At 26.0% G+C, this 22,692-nt stretch overlaps 1 protein-coding gene across 6 annotated transcripts in view; it reads right to left on the bottom strand.

Moving 5' to 3' along the window:
• LOC408372 (poly(rC)-binding protein 3) overlaps positions 1–22,692 on the bottom strand; it is a 319,750-nt gene that overhangs the window by 108,448 nt on the left and 188,610 nt on the right. For 2 of the 6 annotated variants that reach the window (XM_006559233.3, XM_006559231.3), the window contains exon 1: positions 18,314–18,512. The exons of 1 other annotated variant lie outside the window; for it this stretch is intronic. The gene's annotated coding sequence lies outside the window, so the exon portion shown is untranslated. Of the gene's footprint in view, positions 1–13,727; positions 13,841–18,313; positions 18,513–22,692 lie in introns of those variants that run through there. 3 more of the 6 variants (XM_006559232.3, XM_006559234.3, XM_026444322.1) reach the window with 3 other exon arrangements.

The following is a 22,692-nucleotide window of genomic DNA, read 5'->3' as shown; positions in this document are numbered from 1 at the left end:
CGATAAAAGTATTACAAAATTAGCGAAAGTATAATATCGAAAATCATTGATATTGGAAAACAAAAAAATTATTCTTTATACATCTATCAAAAAATTTATATAATTTAGTAGTAGAAAAATTGAGACAAGGAAAAAACTTTTATATTATTATCTCAATTTTGTTATAAATTATTTTTCTTAAAATATAAAATAATTCATTTGAAGAGAGAATGTTCCATTATCAGAAAAATCTGTTTAAACAATCTTTACGATTAATAATCTCATTAACAATTTAGATAACGAAAGTTTTATTGCATTTATGAAATATCAGTAATTATCATATTTTATGCTATGAATAATTTTAAGAATAATTTTTTTTTTTAAGATTTTCTATCGTTTTATTTATTTAAAGTAATTAATGGGGAAAAAATCAGATTGGAAAAAATTATTTTGCATTACAAGATGTTTACATTTTAATTTGTTCCAGTTTTTAGCATTACATTACTATGCGAATTAATTACTGTCTCACAGTATTTATTTGAATTATTTTCTATTTTTTTATATTAAAAAAAACCTTTATTAAATAAAAAATTATACTATATTAAATATAAAATTATTTTAATATTTGATAATATTTTATACATTTAATGTATACGTATATATTTATGTATAAAATGAGCAAAAATCCATAATTTATTATTTTGATTAGAAGATATAATTACTCCAATTCTTAATTTAAAATATGTTGATTTTAAAGCCAAAAAACCAATTCGATAATTTCTTTAAAATACAAAAAAGATTTTATATCTGAAATAAACTTCGAGTACAAAATTTCGTAGATAATATCGTGTTAATAAGACAAGAAAAAGAGGATTCTGTGGGATAATTTGGAATATAAAAGTTTTCGAAACGATTTAAAAACAAATAACTGAATAAAAAGCTTGCGTTAAATTACAAAGTATCTTCGCAGAGCATGCATGCATAGAGAATGAATTTAAATTTTTTACCCATAATTTTATATCCTTCATTAAGAAATTTCCATAGTCACTGTTTACGAATTTTTTATGCCTGTGCGTGTACGTAACACTTAATTAATATTTAAAGTCACGCATCCTTCTATATCTAATTATAAAATATGGAACAAAACATAAAAAAAAAAAAAATTAAATATCTTTTATATTTCAATTTTAAACGCTCTAATTACTAATTAGTGTGCATCGATATTTTAATAAACAATTCATTTTTAATGCATTATTATTTATATATATAAAGAAATTCTCAACAAAAATAATAAGTAATAATGCTGAAAACACGTAAGTTTTGGTAAAGAATATAATCTTGAAAAAAAAACTGGATTATATAAATTCTAAATATTAGCATAACAAATAAGAACCTGAAGGTAGTAAAATCTATTTCAAGTGCTTCCTAAGTAGAGCCAAATGAAAATATAAATAGAAATGCATGCAATATAATATTTTGAATATTATGGATATTAAAGTGAAATTAAAAAGAAAGAGAAATGGATTATACTTTTTTTTTTCATGATTTCATGACGAAAAAAGAATTAAAAAATTTATATGTGCAACTTTTTTTATTGATATATTTATATATATATTTATATTATATATTATAAATATATTTATATTATATATATATATTTTTTATTATTTTTAACAAACGTATTATTGTTATAAAATGTGAGTAATACCAATTTCCGTGAATAACAAACAAATGAAAAAAGAAAGATCAAACTGTACGAAACAATAAAAAAAAAAATATTCAATTAAAAAATAAAAGACCATAAAAATTTCTATCGAGTAATTCGAATATTAAATTTCCCGCCAATTTTCGGTATTAATTTCGCAATCAATAGTGAACACACAGTCGACTGGTAATTACCTATATCTTGATGAATTTCTATCTATAAAAAAAAAAATCAAAATTAATTGAAAAGTTATTTCTATTTGTACATCTTTGTGCTTTTGTCAATAGCTCGTAACATAACCTACAAATTTTCAATACTGCACACCATTAAACATTTCTCCAAACCTATTTTTAGAATTGACCTTTAAGATGAACTAAATTTTAGAAATTTCTAGAATCTATCCTATTTCAAAACTAACTCGTATCTTTATAAACTATAAAAAGATGTAAATAATAAGAATTTTATTTATATCTTCGATAAAATAAAGAAATTTTCACAAAAATCATAGAATATTTTTTTAAAAAATTCTAATTTTATTTATTCATTTAACCTCTTTCCTTCCAAATCAATTTATGAATAACGAAAACCTAACCTAACTTTTTATTAACGATAGAATACTTGATTTTACATCTAAAATTATCAAAATTCAATTCTGTCGAGTTTAAAACTTTTAAAAATTCTAACTTCTTCCTTATAAATAAACCAATCAATCCAGATAATTAAATACAATATATTCAATATTGAAAATATTTATACATATTATATAAACGCTTAACGAATAATAATCTTTAAGCTAAAATTTTACCAATATACAAATATAAAAATAGCGAGTTTAATGCAGTATTAAAAATGTAATTCAAGTGCAAATTACTTTTTGAAGAAAAAAAGGAAAAGAGAGAGAAATATCTCATAGCGACGCGATAAATTTTACGACTACTCTATTCCACTCTCTTTCCCCTATTCCATCAACAGAGGATTCATAATTCACACCTGACACACGAATTCCACCCAGCGCAATTAAAATTTCGACGCTGATTTCCAGCACGATACGATAAATATATAAGGATCTTGGATATATGAAAATTCTATCAAAGAGTAAATTTACCATCGATTGTAATATAAAACAATGTTTCTTTGTAACAATGTTTCTTTGAAACTCGTAATTGTTCGCAATTTCACCCTTCGATTTATTAAAAATTAACAATTAATAATTTTATCAGTCGTGTAATAATACAACAATACATGGCTATGTCTTTTTTTATATTCCAAAAAACAACAATTCAGCGAAATTATATCTTTCTTACAGACAATGTGCAATAAAAAAAAAAAAATAAACAAAATTTTTTAATTTGAAACAACGAAAGAATGTAAATTTGAGAATAAAAATTTTTAACGGTTGAAGAATTTGTTTATTTTTCAAAAAATTCAGTTCAGTTGGCAAAGTTCGATTAAGTCATTGCTAAATAATTATCAAAATGATTGCTAGATTGAAATACTGAAAATTTAGATAACAAAGAAATTTTTACTAAGCGAGTCATTTTTCAGAGAAAAACGTGACTTTTATCGATTCTGATAATCCTTGTTACACGTGTAATCACGAATCTGAATCTTTCTTTTCGACTTTCTTTTCGAATCGAATCACCTGAAAAGGAAACAAAATGAATTGCATGAAGGAACGCTTACAAAATTATGTACTGCATTGGAAAAAATATCTTATGATTAATAACAAATATATACACAAAATATCGAAGTATATTCGTGGAACACTTTCGATTTTAGAACTGAAAACAAACAAAAATGTCGATCCTGGCTTATTTCGGTCATAGATAATTTAAATACGCGTTAGATGAAACGAGATAGAGAAACCATTCTCTTCCTCCTCTCTTTCTCTCTCTTTGCAACATCGTCATCGCGTTTCATTCTTCACTTTGTCCAATTGCTTGTAATTTAATAAATTAATAAGATTACAAGATCTCGAAAGACATTATAAGATAACAAGATTAGAAGATGTATATAAATATATCCACTGTGCCAAACACGTATACACGCTTATACGCAATAGATTGAAAAAAGAACAATGTTACGAAATTAGACATCGAAAGTGAATATAACTTTACAGATCAGATGCATGTGTCGCACGTGTTTGCTTCGAGAATTGTGAATTGTAATTTCTCGAGAAGGATGAGCTGCAGCTGTCGATCGAACGTTTTCAGTTCACGGACAGCGAGAAACAAGAGACGGGAAAGGAAGTATCATCGATGTAAATATTGTATCGAGAACGAATTTTCTCTTAATAACAATATTGTTAAATCGAGAAGATTTTGAATTCGAATTTTATTTCTATGAATTCACAAATTCACGTATGAGAGAGAGAGAGAGAGAGAGAGAGAGAGAGACGCATTAAATCGAAAAAATTCCAAAGGAAAACAAACTTGTGAAAGAAACGACAAAATCGTGTACTTCAATTTCGTGTAAGGTGACCTTGGTCGACCAACGAATTTCTTGTTTACACGTTAGACTGAATAAGAAACAGTGCTACGAGATTAGACGTTGGATCGATAATCACGTGGGACAATTCACGTGAAATTCTGAACACACGTTGCGAAGGAGAGGAATTATAGCGTTTTTTGCTATAGTTTCAAAATTTTCGTGCATTAAAAGTTATTCCTTAAGACTTTTGATCGATTTTTCTCCCAATCGAATCTACGAATGTGAACAGAAGAGAAACAAATGATGGCATTCACGGCGACAAGTTTGAACAAGAAATTAGATATTGCATCTGACTCATGAATATCTTACGGTCGGATGCATGCGTTAGCTTCGACAGTTTCAGAACTGTGATATATCAAAGAGATGAATAGAAGACTCTTGAGTCGATAGAAGAATTCTTGGGACGAGGAACGAATGGAGAAAGAAAAGTGTCATTGAAGAATATAGAATTTTCTTATGTCGAAACTTTGAATTTTATTTCTATCAATACTTAGAAATTAAATATTGTGCTGAATACGAGCATGGTAAACAGTTATGGAAAGAACTAACTATTCAACTCGTTTTTTTTCCAATATTTATCCATTAAATGTTGCTGCCATTGATCTATTGTTATTCCATTTAAATTTCTATTTCGATTAATAAAAATTCATAACTTTTTACGATTCGATATTTTTCTAATTTCTATTTAAGATCAGTGGAAAGAATTTAAAATTTGTAAAATAATTTATACTCTTAAAAGAATACATCATAATTTACTTTTTTATAAATGCGCTTATTAAATCCATATTTTTTCCAGATATATTCTCGTGCATTAAAAAAAGAAATATGTATTTAAATGATCTTTGAACTCCAAATATTCGCATCCATTTGTGCCGCATTAATCAATTTCACCTTCGATTCATCTTTAATTCAACTTCCTTCTCAAAATATCGTTCATCTCTATCCGTAATAAATCACCGAAGTATGAAACTGATGAAATAAAATTATTTATGGTGCCACGTGCTAGTCAACTGTGCGCTGATTAATCAACTGCTGCTCTATATACTGTCGCATGTTATTCTCTCGGCTAGCTAAGTAATCCTATATTAGAAATAAATTGTACTCGAAATCTTTCGACGTACGAAATTTTTATAATTCGAAACTCTCGAAATTAAGATAAAAAATAGAAGAAGAATTTCCGTAAAAATTAAATTAAGCTTAACAATTTATACAATTGTTATTAAGCTTAACAATTTATAACAATTGTCATTTATCGATTTGCGAACTTAAATTTGAATTTCAAAACTTTTGAAATTGAAATTTAAAAAAGGAAAAAACTTTTACAAAAATTTTTCGCATTTTTCAAAAGGATTATTTAAAATCATCTACTATTGGCTGAAGAAAAATTTGAAAAATCAAAATTCTTTAAAATTTTAATTTTTAAGAAAATAAACAATCTTTGGAAAAGAAGAAGAAAAAATAAGAATCCTGAATTTTAAAAGTTTCAATAATTTTGAAATCTTACAAAATTTCAAATTCGAGTTTCATAAATCTTAAAATTACATATCGATCTATTTCTATCTTATCTTATCCTATTTATCTATATTCTATCTTATAGTTAGACGCAAGTATTGCATAATTGTGGTTCACAAATCATAAAATGCAAAAAAGAATTTATTTTTATGGTTTTCGTGAGTTTAAAAACCACAAATTACAATTGTACTGTTGAAAGCAAAAAGGTTTCAGGTTTTTAGAGTAAAATAATTATTATTATACGTTATTTAATTAATTAAATAATGTATGTTCTTTTTTATTAATATTCTGTAAATTTTATCGTTATTTTTAAAAACAATCGACAAAATTACAATAAATGTTTTCTAAATTAATATCGAATACTTTTTTAAAAATATAGAAAAATTACTTCTTACATCTAACAATATAATTTTGCGATCCTATTTCGCTTTTTCTTCTATCGAAACGAAGTTATGATAGTTAGAATATAGAAACCAACAATATCGTTCACACAAATTGAACAATGAGAGACATAGAATAAATATAGATCATACGCAAAATAGATATTGCGTCAATTATTATCCAATGAATATCATATTGACACATTTATCACACGTGCATCGCGATTTACGAGTCATTATAAAAAATAGTCGACATGTACACGCGAATCTGTGTGAAACAAAAATCCCAATTTATTTTCCTCCTAAGACTGTTTAGACCGCCCACGTTCGAATTAGAAGGTTACGAGAAGCGCACGCGAAAATATCCAACGATAAAATGCTAATAAAGTGCAGATAAAGGGATTCGTACGTTACGAAATATAGTTCCGTAATGAAAATGAAGTAATGCTTTCAAGGGCTTCGTTTTCAGGTATGATAAATACATAAAAGTGCGAAAGTGTCGTCAAACGCGAACATGGAAACGCACACAACACGTCTTTACTACTACTCGATCTAATTTGTTTCGATCCACTTTTAACCGTTCTTTGTGTAGCTTTAAGATTGGGCGACCCTCTATCGGGAACGCGCATGCGTAACGGTTGATTTTTCTTTAAGACGCAAATTTTTCTACACAAAGGTTATGTGCGTGTTTCTCCTTGAATATAATTACATCTTTTCAAAGCATTTAAGCATGTAATTGAAATTTATAGGTTATTTGAGGTGTGTAATAAACGAATAATATGTAATAAGAATAATGTGCAATAAGAATTCACTTATTCGAAGTTTGTTTATTTAAAGAAACAATTATCCAAATGCTCGTTATTGAAGTATACAGTTAGATTACTATATACATTATATAGAAGATTAATTATTCAATTATTCAATTATTATAAATAAATGAGTATTCGAAGTTTGGTGATTTAAATTATTGATTATCTAATTATTGGAAAAAAATTTAAAGTTTAATGATTCAAATGATTTATCGAACACAATATAATAAATTGTAATCGATAAATTTAATTATTTTTAAATAATCATTCGAACAAAATTTTTCAATTATATTGAAGATAAATAATCGACATTTCTTTTTATTTATTATGTACATGTGATGAGATTGTATAGATAAATTAACAGTAAATTAACAATTAACAATTTCAAAAAAAAAAAAAAAAGAAGAAGAAAAATGAGATTAGTAAAAATTATTTCAAATCAGGCATTATTTTAAAACAATTTTTGCATATTTTAATTTTTTTCTCGTATATTAGATGTACAAATAAAATAAGACATTTGAAAATATATATTATATTTTTATTACAATGATTGTAATGAAGAATAATTATTTATTTAATTATTTAAAAACGTTTTTCAATTTATCACAATAAAAATATTTTTTAATTTAGAAATAAATTGAAAATATAAAAGTTTTTATATTAATATTTTATTCTATTCTATGAATTAATGAATATGAGATTTATTTAATTATATATTTTATTTTGTTTAAATTTATAGATGTTATATAAAATTAATAATATTGTAAAATACTTAATCGAAATATATGAAGTGGAAAATGAATTTTTAATGGAATTTCATTCTTAACATGTAAATAAGTTCAATGATATTGCATATTATATGTAAACATGTGTATAACTTCCTTACTTATACACATTATCATTGAATATTTGATTCGAAAGATCAAGAATGGCAAAATAAATAATTATAAGCCAATCACTTTATATATATATATATATATATATATATCTCTATTTAATTTATTTATTTAAAAATAAATTTTTTATCGCTTGTTTTTCATTAAATTTTATTTCTATTGTCATTTGTTAAATGTGAATTATAAAGAATGACCCAAATATCAATTTAAATGGATTCATCCAAATATCACGGAAAATATTAATGTTATTTAAAAAATGTTTTAGATAAAAATTCAATAATTTAAAGAGACATTTTGATATAAAATAAACGAAATATGAATAAACAAGTATTTTTTGTCTTTCATAATTTTTATTATGTAATCTTAATAATCGATAACATTATTCATAATTTCATTAAGTTTTAATATTATTATTGAAGTTAAAATATCTCTTTTAACATTAATAATTTTTTTGTGATTTTTTTAATTGATTTTGTAATTTTTACAGGATCAGTTGCATAGATTCATGCATTTAAAAAGATATTTTATTTAAAAAAGGAAATTGATTATTAAATATCAAAAAAATATTCTACATTTTTTTTATCTTACAGTTTTTTAATACCAATAATTTTCAAGATATTTTAATAATTTTATTTAATATTTTTTTCTATATAATATAAATATTGCCATTATAATCTTGTCATTTCAAGTCGATTTATCATATAAACGCCTCTTAATGATATTAGTAATTATTAATATGATGACCACAACAATATATGCAAATGGAATTTCACTACAAATTGAAATTATGAATGGAGAAATGGAATTAAATACGAATGAAATTAATATTTTTAAAAATTATTTTTAAAAATTAGATACATATAACTATGTTATATAAAATAAACATGTATTAGATATATTTTTATTTTAATTTTTTTTTTTAAATTATTTAAATATTTTTTAGAAATTACAACAAATATAAAATCATAAAAGGAATTGAAATTGAAGAAGATCTATAATGACTATATGTGATATAGGAATAAAACAAGGAGGAAAATATTAGATATTCCATTCCAGAAAGTAATTTAAATATTTTCTAAGAAGAAGCTGAGCTGAAAGAAAATCATCCAATCTCAAAGAGATATAAATAAATCGATAAATCAGATAATGTTAATTTCTTAATGATATTTTTTACTTTTAATTGAAAAACAGTAAATAAATAATTTCGCAATTTGTGTTGGATAAATAATTTTACTTTTTTTTCAATTTTTATAATCAAAAAGATTTTAATATATTTATCAGAACATTTTTCTTATAAAATCTTTTTTTCTCACATTTGTATTATTTCAATTATTTATTTAATGTATACATAGAATCTTAATATGTTTCAATTTATTTATAATCTTAAAAAAAATTTAATCTTTCAGATATAATATTATTATGTAATACCATTAATTTAAAATATAAAATAAACTATTTTCCATTCTTTAAAATAAACTATAACTACTAGTAGCAAAAATTAAATGAATTTCGGTTAAATTAGATGAACAGCAATCATGATATAAAGAAAGGAAATTTTCAATACACTGAGCATATATTCAGCAAAATATCGAACAATTAACACCATAATCGAAAGAATATAACAACAATTAATTTCTTTTTTTTAACTGCAAAACATACTTCTATGGATAGATATATTTTTTATTTAATTTAATTTTAAATTAAATTTAAATCTTTGTAAAATAAAATCTTTGGTAATATAATGTTTATTTGTAATGTACGAGTTTCAAGTTATATCTAATTCACCATTTACATGGTAGATTGATTCAAGAAAAAGAAATCGTAGAAATAAGAAGAAATATAATGTATATCGATAGAAATATTAGTATACCTACTTTCAGAATAAAATAAAATAAAATAAAATGTTTTAGAATAAAATAAAGATTAAAAAGATTGGATTAAGGAAAGATGTAATCTTTATACATAAAGAAAAAGTAGAAAATTATACATTATATATAAAAACTTAAATTTCATAAAAATTTGATGTAATAAGCCACAAACATGAAAAAAGAAGAAGAATAACTTCAAATATGGAAAATTACGAGCAGATAAATTATTTTCAAATTAAAAACATGAAATTTATAAAACTTTCTTTAATTTCAATGCAATTTTTCTTTTTAAATTCAAGAAAATAATATAAAATAGAAAATTGAAAGTATCAAAATATATCCATGAATGTCGTTATTAAATTTTATTCATTATCATTATTTTCTGACAATATCATTCTAAATAAAAAAATAATTAAAATGGATATACGAATATTAAAGCAAAATATGCTAAAAATAGAAATTGTGTTTGTTCTATAAATCACAAAATTATATTTTATTACTAGTAGTGTAATTATTATAATTTAAAAAAAAAAATGAATAAGTGTATATAATTGCTTATATAATAATAAAGTGAAACTCTGTTCACTTTTTTGAATTGCTTTATTCCAAATAAAAATTTCTAAATTCTTATGTTATTTATATTATTCAAAGAATATTATAAAAGTTCGTTTTAAATGCTGATTCTAATATCGGATAAAAGAATTTAGATTGTAATTTATCAATAGAAGATACGAATAGGTATATAAAAATTTTATTGCGATTTAAGGAATAAAGCATTCATGTTTCTCTCTTCATTTACGACCATGGAAATACCTGAACGTTTTCCTGCATGCTAAATGAAGATTTCCTTTCTGACAAATTGCTGTAACGATAATCTAATCCTGGTTGTTAATTCCAATGTTTACGACAGAATTCCAATGACCGATTCTAACGTAAAATTTATTCTCATCTTAAAATCATGAATTATAAAGTTCTCGATTTTCAGAGATTTTTAATATTAGAATATAATAATATTCTAATGTTATTGTATTTTATTTATAGAGAAAAAATTGAACGCGTTTCAGTAATTTAAATTTTATACTATTTCAATCATTATGCACTATTTGATGTATTCAATTACCACTTTTTATATATTTTATATATTTGAATAAAATCATAAATATTTAATAAAATATAGAATATTATATATATTGTAATTTCTTTCTTAAATAAGAAATTATTTTATAATTAATATTTATTTAATTAATATAATCGACCATTGTTATTGAATAATACAAATTTCCAATAATAAATTTTTCCCATTATTCATACTTTAATTATTTCATTGCAGCACTCGTAAATCAATTATCGAGAAACTATTGAATAACAATTTAAATTCAATCAAAATCCCATATCTATTTTCGATATATATATAAATTCTGAAAGATCTGGTATAATCATTTATTATTAAAAGACGTATTTTATTGATTCACCTATTCACGATTTATCACTAACCATTAATATGTATCAAGCATATTGCTTTAATCGTTATCTGCATAATATTACTACAGATGGATAAATTAGTATTCAATTAAAAATTTGTCCATAAATTATTTATTCGAACAATATCTTTTCTATATATTAGCATTGCAGCAAATTTTTTTTGTAATAAATCAAAATAATTATATGTAATAAAAATTTTCAAATATTCACTAAAAATTCCAATTCCAATTTCAATTTACTTTAAAATTATCCACAAAAATATTACAATAATGATACAAAAAATTAACGAAATTTTTGTTGCAAAAATATTCAAAAATAAAATTTATCCTTACTCCAAAAACAGTTTTAAAAAGAAATAAATTCGAAGCAATCCCTCGATCAACGGTTGCAAATCATTTTTGGTTTTATATGAAACTGGACAAACGAGATGACCCTTCATTCCCTTTCTAATGGAGCATCCAAAGGTACACATTGAAACCGGTCATGCACAAACGATCTTTCGTTCTCTATAGTAAATGGAAAGGAGTTCCTCCGTTCAATGCTACGCTCCTGGTTCAACAGCCCCCACCACTGCGCGTCGTGAGTCGCGCGCGCACTGCTAAAAGTGCGTCAGGCAGGTTTCTTGCTCTGTCCATTGCGAACGCGCTTTTAGCTTGGCACGTTTGATTTCTGCGTGTCGTGTACATACGTAGCGAAAACACTTTGCTCCAACAAAGAGATACTAGTCGTTGCACGCGATCGTATCGAGTCGAGAGTCACAGTTATGTACACATGTGCACGAAAGTATTCGAACGCTTATAAAATGTTGAATAATAAAAATATCCGTGTTAAACATAATTTTCAAAGATAATGTAAAATGAATTGGATAATATTTGTTAAAAAGAGTAAAGTAAAATAATATAAAAATATTTATATTATTATTATTTTAATAATTATATAGATGAAATAAGTATGCAGTAATTAGATTGCAAATAATCATGCAAAATAAAATTGTTATGAATATTATAATACGTAATACACTTTGAATATCTTCCGTTTTTTGTACATCATATGCATATTATATATACTTTTTTTTCTTATAAACGTATAAATAATTTATTACTATTTATTTCTATTTATTATATTTATACATTGACTCATCTTTGATTCCAATAATCTAAGAAATTGCTTCATACTGTGAATTAATTTTTACGGAATTTACGTCATAGAATTTCTTAATAGAACTCTGTTAACGTTATATTACTCTCGATAATTATTTAATCTTTTATCTATTTCAGATCATACTCAATAATATTATAGTCTTGGAATGTTCTAATAATAGAATGCTTAAGATATATATTATATATACAACAGTTATAAAATTATTTAAATTTATTATATTTTTATTGTTTTAATATCAATAAAAATATTCAAATATTTTTACGTATATATATATATCTCGGCCTTTTTCCACATCGTCGACCCAATATATCGATCGTCAACGATATTCTCTGCATCTTTTTTCCCTTTTTTTTTTTTTTTTTTTTGCTTCTAACGGCTACTAGGGATTTTCGCGCAATAACGCGACGTACGTTACGCGATATTAGTTGCGCGCACGTAATATTGACCCATGGTCCACTTTTGCGTCGGTTATACAGGGCTACTCTCCGACGGTCGATCTTTTGAATGAAATCGGTTTTCCATTTGAACGCGTGTTCTATCCGCAGAATAGCAGAGAAGGTTGGTTAATGAAATGGGTGGCGTTTCGATGATTCTTCTAATATGCATTTCTCATTTTCTGTAACAATGACACGCGACTCAAGATTTGCAATTTTTGAATTTTATCGATGCAGAAAAATTCATTCATCGTTATTTGTATATTTTTATTTGTTTGGATAAAATAATTTGAAAATGTGATTTTTAATTTAAGATTTTTTATCAAACAAATATTCAAAATGTAACTGTTTCAATGACTTTTGTAATTAAGTAATCAATTTTAAAAACAATTTAGTTCAAGAGAATAAATATTATGATCCTGAAAATTTTTTCTCGATTGTTTAAAATTTCGAAGTTTGAACGTTTTTTTAATAAAATTATATAAATGCTTGTGACGTTTATTAAACGTTATATAAAAAAGTGTAATCGAGTAATTATTGCAAAATTGCGTTCTTTATAAGTTTATAAAACATTGAATGTATAAAGATTAAAAAATTATTTCCTTTGTGTTGTATTTGTCTTTAATAAAATTTCACGCATCGAATGAAAATATAAATTATTTTCATATTTTTAAAATAAACAATGGAATGTATGATTAAAAATTATCAATGCATTAAAAGATATGTTTCATAATTACAATTATTTTTAATATTAAAATTTATATGGATTTTAGTAGTTTTTATATATATAAAATTTTCAAATATTTAATTATTATTTTTAACAATACTAATTGTAAATTGTTATAATAATATACATAATAACATATTTTGTGATGTTCATTATATGAAATCAATAATGATCAATGATTGATCAATAACAAAAATATTAAATGATTCAAACAAACATGGACAATAGTGTTGACGTGTAATAGTATATGAGATATAAAAACGCTAAGATTATTTTTAACTTACTGAACTTTCTGTGTCATTGATAGATGGCACTGGCACCACAATGTTGGTAAAAAAACGTATAACGTGAATCGAAGATGTATATTTTTGCTCGTTAAGATCGTAATTACAGTTTGCATAAACGAAATTCTGATAGATCTGATAGAACATAATAAATTATACGATTCTTATCAACATCATCAACAATGACATATTGATGGAAATTGATATGATATATATTATGTGATGTTAATCGAAAATGGTAAATTTAAATTTAAGTACTTTTAATTAACAATTCATTAATGTGAACTTAAAAAAAACTTCTTAATCTTCAAGCGATTTTTCTCTTATTTATCACAGAAATTAAATAAATATAAATTTCAAATAAATTCAAAATTTAAATCTAAGATATGAATCAAATATTTATATTTAAAACACTGTTTATTAATAACCTTTAAATTTCAAGTGAAGAGATTTACTATGAATAAATAAAGATTTAAAATAAAGTAAAATAAATATTCTGTTTTTTCACAATCACTTGTGTACGCAAGAATAATCGCGAGGATTTAGTTTATAATTATTATTCATTAACATATTTATTATATTATTTAATATTGTATTTAATAAATTCATTTAGTTTACTTTATTGTATTATTTTTGCATATTTTATATACGTTCTTTATATTTTCTCTCTCCACATTTAAATTTTTTACAAATAACATAATAATTATAATTAAATAAAAAAAAAAGAAAAAAATAAATGGCGAAAGCAAAAATTAAATGAATATACATTTACAATATAAATTTAAATAATCCATGACGCGACGATCGGTTTCGCGTTCTTGTCATAAATAGGGTGTTTCGTTGACCTGCCAACGTTTCAAAATGAAATTTCGATTAATATCAAAATATATTCGTGATCCAACTTTCATCCGACGGATAGTGTCTATCGGAATCATATAAGCTGCGACGGCCCTAAATTCGAGATACATTGCTAATTACCGCAACAACGATGTCGACCCATCGCAGAATATGTATATATCCGAATCACAAATTGAAAAGATCTGTTAACGCGAACGCACTATATTTAGCCTTCACTGTCTTTCTAATCGGCCACGCGTCTGTACACTGGGCGACTGTGACCGTTTCGCTCTGCTGCTGTCCGCAATGCAATTGGACTGTGGAATTTAGTGCAATCTGCGTTCCGTTATATGTATACGTGTGTGTAACGTAACACTAATATTATTAAATCCGTCAAAATGACGATTTTCAGACTTTCGCTTTATCAACAATATAGTTAAATATAAAAAGTTACACATTCCTATTATTATATTCAACATATAACTAAGTATATATATATATATATAATCGATAAACATATGAAATCGATAAAAATAATAGGTAGATGATAATAATTTTACCGATATATTACATATTCAGAAATATTTTTGCTATTTTTTAATGAAAGAATTAGAAAAATTGATTTTGATTTATATTTATGAAGAATATGTTCTTTCTAGTTTTATTTTTTCACTAGAACTTCAAAAGCAATAGTCCGATTCGTTCGATTATTATAGTGATTTTTTAAAAATAAATATTGGATTGTTTATTAGATTATAATTTTTGTTTTAAATTAAACGTAGAGCACGTTCACTGATTTCTTTCAATATTTCGTCAAATTAATGGATATGGTAGTTTCGATATTAACGAACGCGAACGGTTTAATCGTTTGAAACGAACGTACGCGCGATTCTTGCTAGCTAGCTCTTCCCGCTTTACTCGTAAAAGCGTCGTTTTTCCAATGTAACACGCGCAGGTCGTTGCACCAGACATTGCGTAATGTTCACGGACGATTCACCACGACTAATTTCGAGCAATCACACTATCTATCCATAATTCGTACGGATCCGGTGCGCGGAATCGCCACGATTTGTCAATCTACGCGTCTGTCCCCCACTACTCGAGTCAGTTTGAAAATGACGATGGCGGTTATAAAATTAAATATGCGAGACTTGAAAACATGCGATATATTTCCTTTTTCAAATTTAACAAATAATGATTTAATTGTGATTTGGAATTTAAAAGTAATTTTAAATCGAAAACTAAACTAATATAATCGTCAAAATGTAAAATTTAATTCAAACTCCAATTTAACTTTAGTCAGTTTCTATGAATTGGTTTCAATTACTTTATGATCACGTTATATATATAATCGCACTGAACGTTTATTATTTCGGAAATATTTTTTTAACCGGAAGTTTTTTTACACTCAAAATTAATATTTTTATATTCTCGTCAAATATTATCGGTGAAAAATTTTTGATTGTTTATTAAAATTCGATTGAGAACACGATTCACGTTGAACAGTTCGAATATTTTGAACGTGATGAAAAGAAACGGACCTCCCGCCAGTTTATCATTGATTCGAGTGAAAAATTCTCTCTTTCACCAATAGTTCATTCGCACTACAAATGAACCAGGAGTCTTTATATAACGCGCGAACCGGCTTTTCCATAAATGCAACGCCCAACGAGTCTTACGCCGTGATAGTTTTCCGTTGAACTATTTATTTGTGCACTATAAACTTGGAGGATAAACCACGTAATCCATAAAAAAAAATGTGGCTTATTATGATTTTGTATTACACATTTCGTACGTGACGTTCCTTTCGTGAACTTTCATATTTTTTTATCGCGCACAAAAATTAAATATTACTAATTAAAAAATGAACGAAGAGAATGTATAAATCAATGCGATATATAATTAAAATGAAAAATTCAATTAAGCGTTAAATGAAAACATGTTCAAGTTCTAATATAAAAACACAAATAGATAATAGTTAAATTATCTATTGGAAGAATACATTTAAAGATATCTATGGATATTAGTGGCATCCTTCACTTTCAGGATCAAAAGCGTGGAGCAAAAAGCAGTATTGTTTCGGAGAGACAACACGCGGTGATATAGAGGGTGTCCGATAATCGTAATTTATTGACAAAAAGATGATCTAAAAAATAATAACTTTAAATATTACGTGATTATGATTACATACATTTACAATATAATTTTAATGATTCATTTTATAAAATAAAAGAAAAGAAATAATTTTCAGTAATAAATAATTTATAAAAAATATTCAACAAAAATTATTCAAAATATTATTAGAAATAATAAATGATTTGCTTGTCACAATAATTTATACGAATTAGTTTTATATATCATATCTTATCTTTTTAAATTTTTTAAAAATATTTTACTATCCGATGCATATTATATTTTTCATATAAACAATTATTGTAATCTGAATCTTACAAATAGAAATCCATAAATATCAAATTTATAAAAATACGTCGATACTCTATAATCTAATTTTTTTAACATTTTCAGTAAAATATCTTCGCGTGATAAATGTAATTTTTTTATAAAGAAACAAATATGACACGAAATAGATGGAAGATAAAAATAATTTCAAAATTTTACATTTTACATTTATCGTTCATCATATCTAATTCACTTATGTTATTCACGAAGTTTAAATTTTTATATTATAATATTAAGATTATAGATTACAATCAATCAGAGATACTTTCATATTTAATATCATTTTTCTCCGAAACTATGCAGAAAATTTTATATTCTAAAAAAATTGTATTCTATAGTTTATATATTTTTGTTGTAAAAATTATTTTTTTTTTTTGTAAAAAATCATCCGATTGTCGATTATATTATAATTCAACGAACACCATGTATATGTGGCGCGCATCGTGTGCGTGGAAAAAGGTACGCAGATACAAGTCGACGACCAGAAGCGGTACAGTCACGAGAGAAAACCAATCGGAAGCCTAGAACTGTCTGTCTCTCTTACACACTCACACACAGTCATTCATTCTCTACGTATCTCGCTTTATATCTCTCCTTCTCTCCCTCTTTCGTTAATATGAGGAGTAGGGGGGGGGGGGAAGAACCGATCGTTCGATTTGCCAGTACCAACTTCCTATCTTTCATGCTGTTCATCTTTACATTTCGCGTATATTACCATAGTCAAAATAACAAGAAGAGATATAACAAGCGAGATACACGCGTTAACCGACGAAAACACTGCTTCACTGCCACTGTTTCGCGACCGTTCGACGATAAGAGTCGTGGAGAGCGCACCATTATTTTTGTATCTACGTAGCACACGTTGCCCGCGCGCACCACGAAGGGCAAGGGAGAGTCATATATTCGGACTCCGTTTGCTCACGAGTCTCCGATCGACCATTTACGAACAACACGAATCGACATTGACGCGGCGTCACACCACGCTGCAAATTATCTCCCTCCCGGCGGCACCGTGCTTTTTTACTTCCGTGCACACCTTGCGTACGATTTCGCTACACACACGATCTACCAAATAACGTTCGCGTGATTATTCACGAAAACACTCTTCACGGGGGCATCTAGCACGTAATTCTCGGAATAATTTCGAAGAGACGAACCGACGGTAATAACACCGGCACGGCGTGTGCGCTATGGTGGCGCACCGTAGTCGCTCCTCGTTGCGAGGCGTCCCGAAGGGACGAGGATCGCATTTTAATGGGGCGCGGCCGTATGAGAAATTTTTTAATTACCTAAATGCACTCCTTAATCATGGGGGATAGGTCTGCTTTGCCTCACCGTGACGTACACAACACTCGATGCTCGGAAACGGGGGAAAGGAAGAAAAACACTACACTCTACGCGACACTGGAAAACTGCACCACCTCGGCGGAACGCGAACGAATCTGCCTCGTTCTCTCTCACGTCCGGTCTCGCTCTATTCCGTCGATGCGCGGCGCTGTGCGCGCCGCTGCTGCGTGTTCGCCGTGCAACCTTAGCGGCGCCTTGTGGCGTAAATGAAAACTATTAGTAATAGCGACACGCCATTGGCTAGCCAATAATGTTTGAGCTTTACTGTTAACTTTAGACCAAGCGGTAAATTCGAACGTTCATTCGTGTACTATATTATAATACCAAGTATAATTAAATTAAATTATTATGGATTATGATAAAAATATATAAATATTAAGGTATTTTGATAGAATACGTATTGTATTTGTAAGTATACAGATATATAGAAGTAATGAAATTAATCTATATTTTAAATTATTATTTTTTTTATGAATATAACAGGAATAATAAATTGAAAACTTATTTAGACCATAATAACTATCAGATATTTTTTATAAAATAAGATTTTTTTAAAAATTGATATTCGTAATGTAACAATTTTATTAATATGTTAAAATGTAAAGTTTTATATGCATAAAAATATTAAAAATATTAAAAGTATAAAAAAAGGATATATCTATTGATCTTTTATTCATTAAATAAATTGTTATAAATTGTTGTGCACTATAAAAATAATTGTTTTACAACAAAAATGTATTAAAAACAATACAAAGCATTGTTTAAATGATATTTTCTATAAACAAATGGAAAATTCAATACAGAATTTATATGTAGCAATCTGTATGCTTACAAAAAATTGTTAAATATAGCCTTTCTCTTATTTAAATATAACGTTTACCTTGTGAAAATGAAAAAAAAAAAACAGAATTCGAACGTTCAATCCATTTCAAGAGCTATCGCGTAAAAACGTTAACCACGTTAAATCGAAAACAGTGATTGATAACAATCAAATTGCCAAATGTTGTTCCTTGTTTGCGATGCTCTTTCCCCAATAATGAAAAATGAATCACCATATTTCCGTGTCGGTTTAACATAATATAACGCGTTCAAATAAACATGGAAACGGTGCAAACACCCGTTTCTATTTGGAATACATTGTCAACACCTGTCGAATGATATTAAAATTGCACCTCCATAGCGTTAATTTCACCGTTTAATTCTATCGGACGCGTGTCCTATCGAAAATCAAAATCTACGATAATCGGCACGAATCAACGTCCGTAATGATTGTAAATCGCGTCTATGGTAATCGTTGATTGAAAATCGTTTCGTCAATTTGTATTGTATGTAATTGTACAGTGACCTAGGATAAATGACCTATTTAACGGACAATCGGATAATGAAGAATTTTTGAAATAATTTGAAGATACTTTTTTGATTTTTGTTTTAATTAAGAATTATCAAAAATTGATTATCAATTTTCCTTCTATCTTTATCGTTCTTTTATTGAAAAAATTGTTAAAAAATAAAGTATGAAGAAGAAAATTATCATTGCATTCATGAATCGATAATAAATTGTTATTTTATTTAAATTTAATTTTAATACTTTATTAATTTTTTTATAAATTATTTATTTTATTAACTCCTGATTCATTTAGCTACTAATCATTTTACGAAATGAATAATTTATTCGCGGAATAATATTTTTGAAGAATTATTCTATATATTAAAAAAGATTTATTGCAATAATTCGTATAGATAAAGATTTCATGTTGAAAACACAATAATTTAATTGCTTCGTGTCTTTTCTAATTTTTAAAAAATTTTAAGATAAATGAATGAGTCGAAACGATTTATCGATATGTTCTACACTAGCATGAAATAAAAAAATTAAAATTTTAATAGTGAAAAATATTTGTTTCTTTAATTTTTCAAATTTTACATGCAAAAGATAATTTTCGAAAAAAATGACATTTCATGTATCATAAAGTTTTAATTTTTGCTTTTTTTTTTTAATTTTTTAATTCCCATTTTTATTATATTTTTTATCACAAAATTTATTATTTATTATCTTTAAAATAAATATGCAAAATGATATTTACAGTATAAATAAATAAATTAAAAATATTTGTGAATAATTTTAAATCTAATTCGAATTTCATGATTCACCAAAATTATTTTATATTTGCATAGAAAAAAGTATAACATGTTAAAAGGAATAATAAAATGTTCAATAAAAATTTATAAAAAAAATTAATAAAAATAATAGAAATTTTTAAATGATTTTCGACGTTTTAAAAAAATTGTTGATTCGAATTTGAACAATTTACACATCCATCGCTAGACAAAAATTCTTGTTTAAAACGAATAGGCAAAATAAAATTTTATTTTGTTCCTATTTTAAAACACCACACAGTATTCTCCAATAGTCGTTCAACTCTTTCTCGTTCATCGAAAGCGTTGCACATAGTCGAATCGAAATTGATAATGAAATGTGAGAACACGTGGTCGTTCAGGAAGACGAATGGTCGAAGATGAATGAGAAATCTTGACCTCGTACGTCCGAACCAAACCGTGACGTCGTATTTCATGGCTTCTTGTTTTTTGTTTTGCCTTGTCAGCGAGATGGAAGTTTATAGTGGGTTTGCGGTTAACTATTTTTCGAGTTAATTGCTCGATCAATTTTACTCTTCGAGATTGTGTGTATATCATTTCGTGATTGTTAAATGAGTGTAAATAATTTTCAAATATAGATAATTATCATGTAAAACTATATATATTTAATAATAGAAAAACAATTGGAGATTAATCGCTTTTAATATATGTGTTCTAGAATATGAACATCGTGAGATAATTAAATAAATAACTTGAATATATATTTATAATAAATAAGTAATAAATTAATAATAAATTAATAATTTTAATATAATAAAGAATATATATATATAAAATTGTAAATAATTTAAATATATATTCTCAGATAATTAATGTTCTATTTTTTAAATTTTTTGATACATAAAAACAAAAATGTCTAATTCTATGATTTAATAAAATTATAATAGAAAAATTCATAATTAATATTTATTTTAATTAATTATTTAATTAATATAATTATTTTAATTATTTTCCATAAATAATTCTGTTCTTTTAAAAAAAAAAAATTTCATTCGTTCAATAAAAATTTGATTGTCCATTTCATAATTTTTTTAATTCTTATATTTTCTATAATTTATAATTAATCATATAATAATCTAAGATATTATATTTACATTCTATAACAGATAATAATATTATATACATATTTGGGTATTACACAGAACAATTAGACGAATGTTATATTTGTTGTTATATTGGGCTACGTAGTGAATGATATATACATTTAAAAAAAAAATTCATCTTATTTACTTTATCGCTATTATGTCTCATTATTATACATTACAGCGTCATATTCAATTATCATCACGTAAATTATTAAAGAGTATCTATAATTTCAATTGTGAAAAAATAATTAAATTTATTCACGAAATTTCAAATTATCATATTTACACCAAATGTATATATAACAATCGTATCGAAGGATTCGTAACGATTAGCGAGAAATTTATAAATAAAATACATTTTCACGAATCGTCATTTGAATATTGAAACCAACACATTTAACACACCTGCCATATACAACCTGCGAACAACACGAATAACATGTTTACATTTTCATGTCAAGTTTTGCTTCATATATTTTCTGTTATAAATAAAACAATAACAAAACATTTTTGTTGGAAAGCACGAACGAAAGAATCCCGTTAAAACTAAATCTATCTTCAGCGCATTATATCACTTGTAAAAACTCGCATCATACGCGAGTTTGCACGAATCGTGTAAACGTGAATACACAAAATCCGACGATATCTGCAAAAATCAAAGAATCGATAACCGTCGAATCGATATTAATCTTTCCATACGTATAAATATACGTATAAATAAGCACAATATCGATTTGAAATCGACTCGCGGCTGGAATAATTCCTTGCCCCTAATTCACGCTAACCGTGTATCGCGTACGTACAGTCGGCAACGTGTATTTTCGCGTTTCACGGATTAAGAGGGCGTCCTCTTCGGTTAATAGAACGGCGAAGAGAATGGCCGTTCGTACGTCAAGCTTACGGGATATAATGGGAAGGGCCAGTGGCGACAAATCGATAAACCGTCGAACAATAAAATCGCGGAGGGCGGTTTACCCTTGTTCCAAAGAAATCCCAATCGTTCTTCCTGGTAAACACTTTTCCACGATTTGCCGAGTAAATTTTCTTCTCCTTCCGGACGGCGGACGGTGTTCACGTTC

This window comes from Apis mellifera, linkage group LG12 (assembly GCF_003254395.2).
Source record: "Apis mellifera strain DH4 linkage group LG12, Amel_HAv3.1, whole genome shotgun sequence".
Taxonomy (NCBI): domain Eukaryota; kingdom Metazoa; phylum Arthropoda; class Insecta; order Hymenoptera; family Apidae; genus Apis; species Apis mellifera.
This window is presented reverse-complemented; position numbering and strand designations above follow the sequence as displayed.